We start from the raw sequence: 8,182 nt of genomic DNA on the forward strand, positions 1-8,182 counted from the left end.
TTTTTCAACTTGTCTATTTGTATTTAGCGTTTTGATAATGTTATTTTACTTGCTTTTCAAAATGAAAAATCCCCATATTTTTGCTTCTTTTCCTCATGTGAAGAAAGAGGGAAGAATATTTTAAATATTTCCCTTCTTTCAAATGAAACACAGCCTTATGGTCCCATTTATAAAGCCTTTATAACTCTCTGAAACCACTTCAAGCCAACTATTCATTTATTTCTTATATACATGCTGCATTGTTGATCAAGAAACTTTGTCTCCTGATTTGAAAGTGAGAGGGAAGACCAGGCTTTGGTACTGGTTGTGTGGATTTCAATAGCGCTTTCACTGCCTCATTTAGTAATGGGGCTCACATGCATGCAGGATACGAAGCTAGGGGTGATTATTTCAGCCCGGCCTGAAAATTCCGGGCTTAGGCATGAGTTTTGTGTTCAGGCCCGGCCCAGGTTTGGGCCCACATTAGGCCCATAAATTTTAAGGCCGAGTTTGGGGTTAATACTTCAAGCCCAGCCCGACCCTCATATATTTAAATTTACACATTTTATGTATAACACATATGTGTACATGTTATTTTACATTATATTATATACTTTATATATAAATATTATAATATGACGTGTATAATTTATATTATACATAATATTTTATATTATATAATGTATAAAATAAGTTTATATGCATATTATGTCATTTAATATATAGATATGTAATGTTTTATATATAAGTGATATTGGCTCGGAATCAGGCTCAGCCCAACCTGGGCCCATATAGACCTGGGCTAGGGCTTATGTTTCAGGATTGAAACCCCGGGCCGGGCTGGGCCCGGGCCTAAGATATAATCCTTATCATAAGTGCAAAGTCCAGCCCGGCCTAGCCCATGATAACCCCTATACGAAGCACTTATATGTGCACCTGTGACTGGTTACATATTAGCCAACTACGCAGAATTGGGCTCAGGCCAGGGCTGGGCTTGGGTTGGTTATGGTCAGGTTCGGGCTACAAATTAGGCCTGGGCCTAGCCCAAAAAGTCACTAATCTTTTGAGCACAAACCTAGTTCGGGGGTCGAAAATTTAAGCGCAACCCTATTATAAAATCTATAAATCGTTGGTTTTTTTCGTAAAACTACAAATTGTAAATGAAACTAAAAAAATCAAGAGCAAATTGTATTTAGAGTGATCAATGGGTAGAGTTTACCGAACAGAACCCCTGCGGCATGGCACGACCCATGGGCAGCCGATGCAAAGTGCGGGCCGTGCCATGCTGGCCCATGGGCTGAGCATTGGGTTAGGTCGGACCGTGCATCGAGCCAAAGTTATTTATTTAAAAAAATTGACAAAAAATTTAAAATTTTAATTTTATATGAATTTTGTGTATACAATTGCTTATATATGTAATAATTAAATAAATTAGTCTAATAAAATTAAAAAATATTTATTTTATTAATATAATATATATTATATATTATTATATAATTATAATTTATATAATATTATCTATATATATATAAAATCTATATATATATATATATATAGACCATGCCACCCCACAGCTGATGCTGTATTCAACAATGCTTTAATTGAGATTTGAACTCAAGACCTCCCATTTACTAAACGGGTGCTCTAACCAACTGAGCTATGATAGCTGACAATATTAATTTAAAGCAAATTTACAAGGATGGAAAATAACTGTCACCCACAATAGAAAAACCAAAATGGAAGGCCAATGCTGATCGGGCCAAGCCTTTAGTTGTTAACGAGCAATTGTGATTTGTGGGTTGCCAAACAAGTGGATGACAATCCCGTTTTAAAAATTAGTAATTCAACATGGTGCATGTAAGCCATGAATTCCGATTTAAAGATTTTACATTGCATTGGGCCAAACTTTGAATCTAACCCATTTAAATTTTAACAAAATCTCAACCTGAGCCCAAATGCGATTTTCTACTCACTTTTTCTATCTATTCTATTCGTCGTGAACTGCCTGTCCAAGTTGCACTCCAACACAAAAAGTGTTTTTTTAGTATACTATTAGTTCACTTCTACCGTTCTACGGGGTGCAAAGTTGAGCAGGCAAAGCTGAGGGTAAGATCAACCCAGGCCCAATCATAATAATTGGATCTAAGGTGCAAACCCGCACTGGGCGTAAAGTCCAATTTTTCCAATGTAGGACCAGGCTTGGGCCTATCAAAAAAATAAGAAACCGAAGGTTTAGGCATCGGACCTAATCCAAGGAATTCAAGCCCAGCCTGTATAAATTTGCGGGCTGAGTCAGTCTAGGCTCCGACCTCAGATTGGGCCTACCGAGATTGCATCCCTATTTATTAACTTCAGGTGGGTGTTGATCTGAATATTGGAACTAGACATGTTCATTGGCCGGGCCGGGCCGGGCTCGGGCCTGATAAAAAGCCCAAAGCCCGAGCCTGAACCCGAAGCCCGACCTAATAAAAGAAATTAGAATTTGCAGTGGAATTCCCAGAGAGGAAAATTATTGTCATTAATTTCTAGTTTAGTGGGTCAGAAGTGAGAATAGCCATTTCAAAAACTAGAAAAGGTACACCTCTAGTTTTTAATCTTGACCTTTTTGCAGTGGAATTTGGCGATACAAACTAACTTTGGTTGCTTTGCTATTTGATTCTCTTTGCGGTTTAGGTCTTTGAGCAGGTTTGTATTTTGACATGTAGGAGTGGATTTCACAACCCTAGAACAAAACCTTTCTATGCAACAACTTTCAATTCAAGAGTAATCTGCAGTATGCTGGCATTCGAATTCTGTACTTCTCTTTAATGCAACTAATAGACATTGAACAATAGCAGCACCAGACAAGAACATGAATTGGGGTATTGGGGTTTGACTGATTTTAACAATGTGAAAGTCAGCCGTTGGATTTGTTGTAAGTTATGTGCTAAAGTCTAAAATCGTGGTAGTTTAGAAAAGCTACCATGAAAGGAAAAACTGCATTCAAAACAAACAATAGCATTCAAGCAAGATGATCAAGGTGATTCTGTAACACCAATAGAACAAGGTTAGTTTGTTTACTCTTTTGTACAGCTTCCTCAATTTTCTACACATAGAAGCAAAACAATGAACATGAAAATTAACTACATCAAATAGAAAGGCCCAAATAATAGAATAAAATGGTAAAGAGGACTCACCGCCACCACCAGTGATTGTATTCGCCGGAGAGTTTGCAGTGAGTTGGTGACTGTGGTCTGTGAGCTGTGAGCCTGATCTGCGATTTTGACAATGATCAGTTCAAGTCTGAGAGAGAGAGAGAGTGAGAGAGAGAGAGAGAGAGAGAGCTCACTGTTGCCGTCGGAGTTATTGCGCCAGTGAACGTTCGCCGTCTCGCCGGTTGTGGCTGCCTGAGAATGTGAGGATGAGAATTGTGGAGTGTGGAGGATGTGGAGATTGGAGAAGAAGGGTTTGGCTAGAAAAAAGAAGGGAAAAAGGCAAAGAGGTGAAAAAAAGAGGGGTACTCGACTAGGGTTTTTACTTAGGTTTAATTATAGGTCGGGTCGGGCCGGGCCGGGCTATTTTGGCAAGTCTCAAGCCCAGCTCGAATTTATTGTGGGCCAAACTTTTTGGTCCGAGGTTAAGCCTGTGGGCCCATATACCTGTTCAAGCCTATCCGGGGGCCGGGCCGGCCCGTCCGTCCACCTGGCCCATGAACAGGTCTAATCGGCACTAATCATGTGAAAAATTATATAGTATCATACCTGAAGTGACATTTAGGGGTGTCAATTGGACTGGATTTGGTCCAATCCTATCTAGTCCAATGAGAGTCCATTACAAATGGACCTGGTCCAATTCAGTCCAATGAATATTTTGGACCATTTTGGACTAGTCTAATGTTGTCCAATCTGTTCAAATTTTTGTTAATTTAGATCGATTACAACTCAAACCTGGTCCATTGACATTTATGTTCTTATCTTCTATCAATGGACCAGATATTGGTTCAATCTAATATAAATTCATTATGGATGGACCAGGTTCAATCCAATATGTCATATTGGTCTGTCTAGTCCGTCCAAATTCAATATGTCTTATTGGTCCATCCAATCCATCCAAATGGATTTTGATTTGGATGTGGTCCAACCGAAAACCGGTTCATTGACACCCCTAGCGGCATTATTGTTTTCCTCTTTATTTCTTTCTTTTTTTCTATAAAATAGTTTTTTTACTAGACCAAAGAATAAAGAACATGCAACATAACCACTCGTTCATCATTTAAAAGAAGATTAAAGTCAAGTTCTCAATGCATGTTAATAAAAGCCATATGTTTACAAATATATATACTACTATTAAAAGTGTCAATGAGGTCTAGATTCTAAATCCTTTTGATTAAAATATTCTTATTTTTCAAACTTGGTCTCCTTTTATTATGAGGGCAAAAAACACAATTTAAACTAATACTTTTATTAAATTTATAATTTTCTTCTTCATTAACTCCTATATTTAAGGTATTAATTTCCATTTCCTTTTATTAAATCTTATATTTAAGACACATTAAATAAATGAACTTTGTGGACTTTTCTTAATTCTTTTTTAAGATAAATTAACTATATTATCTATAATACTTTAAAAAGTACGAATGGCCTCAAGAATATTTCTGGAATTTTCTAAGGACAATATTTACCCCTATATATTTAAATTTAATGATAAAAAAATAAAGGCAAATAGGGTAATTGGTTCTTAATATTAAATGAGTTGAAAAGAGGTAATTTAAAGATATTCAATCCTCTTTCATTAAATTCAACATTTAAGTTATTAACTTGCATTCATGTTCATTGAATCATATATTTAAGTCATTTTTACTCTTTCTCATCATTAAGTTCTATTAATTAAATCCATACTTAATAAATTAATAATTCCAATAACATAAAAGCTTATGCCTTTAAAATCTACCTATCAAAAATAGTGTTTTCATCTAAGTGGTGGTAAGAAATTAACTCATTTTGGGTCAAATGGGTTAATCCATGCTGCCATGATTAAATAATAAAATTAAAAAATACATAAAATGAAAAAAATAGAAATTAAAAAAATTGGGAACATTTTTAACACATATATTAAACAATAATGAGTATGTTAAACAAGAAATGTTTTTATTAATGATGAAAATGGAATGTAAAATTTAAAACCAATTGGAAATAAAAATATTTTCCTATTCTCTCTCATTAAATCCTATATTTAAAACATATTTTTCTCATCATTAAATTCTTGTAATTAAATCCACAATATTAATTTTAATAGTATAAAAATAAATATTTTGAAAAGTAATTTGAAAACAAAGCCATTTTCTTCCCTCTCGATGGTGGGCAAGCAATTTGATCATTTGGGGTCAAATGGATTAATAAATAATGCCATAATTAAATAATAAAAAATTAAAATAAATAACTATGAAATGTAAGAAGTATTTTTATTAATGATGAAAATAGAAAGCCAATCTACCTAGAAATTAAATGATGTCATAGTCAAATAATAAAATTTTTAATAATAGAAAATACAAAGAATCACAAAAAAAAAGATAAGTGAAAATTTTGGGCACATATCTAATGTTATATATTTATAAAAAGATAAAATAGTGGGTACATCTCTAATATTATATATTCATTATATTGAACAAAAATAAGTTTTATACATAAGAAATAATTTTATCAATGATGGAAATGTAATAGAAAATTTAATGTCAACTTAGAAATCAAACATTTTTTTTATTTTTAGATGGTGGGTTAGTGGTTTGAGTAAAATGATACCATAGACAAACAAAAATTAAGTGTGATAAGTAAAAAATATTTTATATAATGTAAATGAAATATATAATTTAAAGGAAAATTTTAATCAAAGTCAGTTGTACATTTAAAATTAAGTTGGAGGTTGGAACAGAAACCAACTAAACTCTGAAAACTAGCTCTATATTTCAAATTATGAAAACCCCCGCCATTTCATCAAAGGCTTATGTGGCTATTGCCAACATGGGACTCAGGGACGAAGCCAGGAAATTGTTATAAGGGGGGCCAAAACATAAATGAAGTATGGATGGGCCTATGGGGGGGCAACCATTGAGATGGAGAGTGGGGAGAGGAGAAAATTTACATGGAAAGCTGTTTTCAGTGGGAAGTTTTTGAACCATAGGGGGGGGGGGGGGCATGGCTCCCCTCCCCCTGGCTTCGCCCCTAATGGGACTCCTATTCCATGTTGAACACAGCAGAAAACATATATCAAAAATAGGTTTTTAGTTTCTCTCCCATTCCCTCTGTCTCTCGATCTCCCTCCCTTCTCTCTCACTCTCATAGTCATCTCTCGATCTTCAGCTCTCTTTGTCTCTCCAACTCTCTCTACTTTGGTCTATAACTAAATCAAAACCTCTCTCTCTCTCTATATATATATTTTTCCCTTAATCTTTCTCATTCTTCTCCCTTACCCTCCCTCTCGGTCAAAATCTCCTTTTCCCTCAACCTCTAACGTTCTCCAATTGGTGTAGATTTCATAGCCAAGAGTTTCTTGTGAATTTTATCAATTTAGCGTAGTAATTTTTGAACCATACCAAGTTGATCTCATGTTCTTTTATACGATCTAATTAATACCATATAAGTGTATAAAAAAATAAGAAAATAAATAACGAGAGAGGGAGAGAGAGAGAGAAAGAAACTGAGAGAGAACGATAGAAATTAAGGGAGGAGAGATCGATTGAGAAAGTGAATGAGAAAGATTGAGGGAGAATGATAGGTAGAAAGATAGAAATGAGAGAAATTAATATTAAGAATGTAAATACAGAAACCAAAAAATATTTTTCTTTATTTTCAAATACATGGTCATTGAGTAGATAAAGATGACCGTAAGTGAAAGAGTGTGGGGGAGATTGAGAGAGAGAGAGAGAGAGAGACTAAAAGCCCTTTTTTTTTATTTTCCGATCACCTAACATTAAAGGCCAATTTTAGTATAAGCTTTTTATTGTGTCCAATATGGATTAAGAGTCTCATGTTGACAATAGCCACATAACCCTCCAATGACATGACGAGGGTTTTTATAACTTGAAATGTAGAGCCGTTTGTTAGAGTATTTTTGGTTTATGGACCAATTTGTAACCAAATTTTAAATATACAACCAACTCTAACTATAATTTTTCCTAATTTAAAACTAATAAAAAAACAATGATATTTCTTATCTAGATGGTATGAGTCAATGATCCAACTTTTCAAAAAAACACACAATGTCATAATTGAATAATAAATATTTAATTTTATTTTTAATCATATTGTTACTTTTTTTTTTAATTTCTATCTTAACTATGATATATTTAAAATTGAAATAATTAATATGAAGAAAAATTTCTCACTTGCAATGCATATGCTTAATTATTAGTAATAACAAAATATCTACACATCTGGAACGTCACTGGGCTGGTAAGACAAAAAGAAGTGATCCTGCCCACTTGTCTTTGCTAACTGAGGTACCTTATGGGCTGGAGGGTTGAAGTGCCTTTCTATAAAACAAAAAGAACAGAAGAGTAGAAATTTAAGGAAACGCTTTTGGTTTGGATCAAAAGGCGATGACAAAACCAAGAGAGAGTTGACTTCTGATTCAAAGCTTGGATCACTTTCTGAGAATCCGAACATGCTATAATTTCTGTCTGCGTCCAAGGAGAAGCTTTCTGTAAGGCCTGCAAAATAACAAATAATTTAGCTTCATCAACTCAAGAAATTGAATTCGTCCTACCTCTATAAACACCTATACATTCAAGACTTGGCGTACAACAAACGACGCCAGAGGTGAAGAAATGGTTAACAGATTTTGCGGCATCTGCGAAACTGATTAAATCTGTTGAACGGACCAGATATTAGTAATTGAAATTTCAGCATTATGAATATCTCGGTGCTCAGTGCTTGCATCATTTGAACAACCCTTTGCAACTTTGCATTGGGAATATTTCTCATGAAATAAATCACATAAGTATGAAGATATTCCCAACGTATGACTGTAAAGATCATTGGAATGGGCTTTGCCCTGACTGAAGCCGGATTCTTCAGAATGGGCCTCAGCCTGGGAATCGTATTTTATTGCCTCTGCTAAGGATGTTACTAATGTGCATCAAAATAAAATAGTGTGCAGAAGACAATGCCGACTCCTGAAACATTTTTCATTCCTAACATGCCAAATGTAGCAAGGTTTTAAAAACTGA

At 34.6% G+C, this 8,182-nt stretch overlaps 1 non-coding gene across 1 annotated transcript; it reads right to left on the reverse strand.

The window, feature by feature from the left end:
• Nucleotides 1-1,572: 1,572 nt before the first annotated feature.
• On the reverse strand, nucleotides 1,573-1,646 carry TRNAT-AGU (transfer RNA threonine (anticodon AGU)). The gene has a single exon. It is a non-coding gene; the product is annotated as a tRNA-Thr (tRNA).
• Between the last annotated feature and the right edge of the window lie 6,536 nt (nucleotides 1,647-8,182).

This window comes from Nelumbo lutea, chromosome 5, assembly GCF_056320005.1.
Source record: "Nelumbo lutea isolate HS-2025 chromosome 5, American lotus-T2T, whole genome shotgun sequence".
NCBI lineage: Eukaryota > Viridiplantae > Streptophyta > Magnoliopsida > Proteales > Nelumbonaceae > Nelumbo > Nelumbo lutea.